Below are 1108 nucleotides of genomic sequence, written 5' to 3' on the forward strand. Positions count from 1 at the left end.
TTAAAATGAGCAGAGAACACCTTAGTCTGGATTAAGTCCCTAGGCCCAATTTGGTTATGGAATAGTGACCCGGAAGAGCATGGCAAGACCTCATGCACTACAAGGTAATCACAGTGTTTAAGCAGGCTGGACTTTTGCACTCTCAGTAGAAACTGCACTCAGTAGATTTGCTTATAAGGCAAATCAATATGTGTAAATAAAGGAAATGTTTATCTTTCTTAAGAAGGAAGGCCAACAAACTATTTTTAAGTACTTATAAAATTATTTTGAATAGAGCCATTTGCAAATGATGACTTTGCTAATTGACACATCACTCCTCCTACTGATTGAAACACTTAGAAGATCCTCCAAGGCACAGAATGATTTTACCCTTTACATCAGTGTTTGTCATATGTATTAGTCAGGGTTCTCCAGAGCAACAGAACCCAGATGATATATATAGAGAGAGGAGTTTGTGAGGAGAGAGAGTTAGTGTAAGAATTGGCTCATGCAATTATGGAGGCCAAGAGATCTGCTGTCTGCAAGCTGGAGAACCATGAGCACTGATGTTCACAGGCAAGAGAAGATGGATGTCCCAGTTCAAAAATAGAGCAACAATTCACTGCCCTTCCTCTGCCTGTTTGTTCTATCCACGGCCTGAAAGGATTGGATGATGGTCACCCACGTTGAGGAGGATCATGTGCTTTACTCAGTTTCTCCATTCAAACACTGACCTCTTCCAGAAACCGCCCCCCAGACATACCCAGACATAATGTTTTACCAACTATCTGGCATCCCTTAGCCCAGTAGAGCTGATGTATAAAATCAACCATTACATCATCAACCTGAAATAATCAAAAGGACCAGAATTCAGTTTAAAAGAATCTGTTGGGTGGGCGTAGTTGCTCATGCCTGTAAATACAGAAGTTTGAGAGGCTAAGGCGGGTGGATCATTTGAGGTCAGGAGTTCAAGACCAGCCCAGCCAACATGGTGAAACCCCGCCTCCACTAAAAACACAAAAATTAGCCTGGGGGGTAGTGGCACATGCCTGTAATCCCAAGCACTCGGGAGGCTGAGGCAGGAGAATCACTTCAACCTGGGAGGTGGAGGTTGCAGTGAGCCGAGATC

This window comes from Mandrillus leucophaeus, unplaced genomic scaffold (genome assembly GCF_000951045.1).
Source record: "Mandrillus leucophaeus isolate KB7577 unplaced genomic scaffold, Mleu.le_1.0 Scaffold186, whole genome shotgun sequence".
NCBI lineage: Eukaryota > Metazoa > Chordata > Mammalia > Primates > Cercopithecidae > Mandrillus > Mandrillus leucophaeus.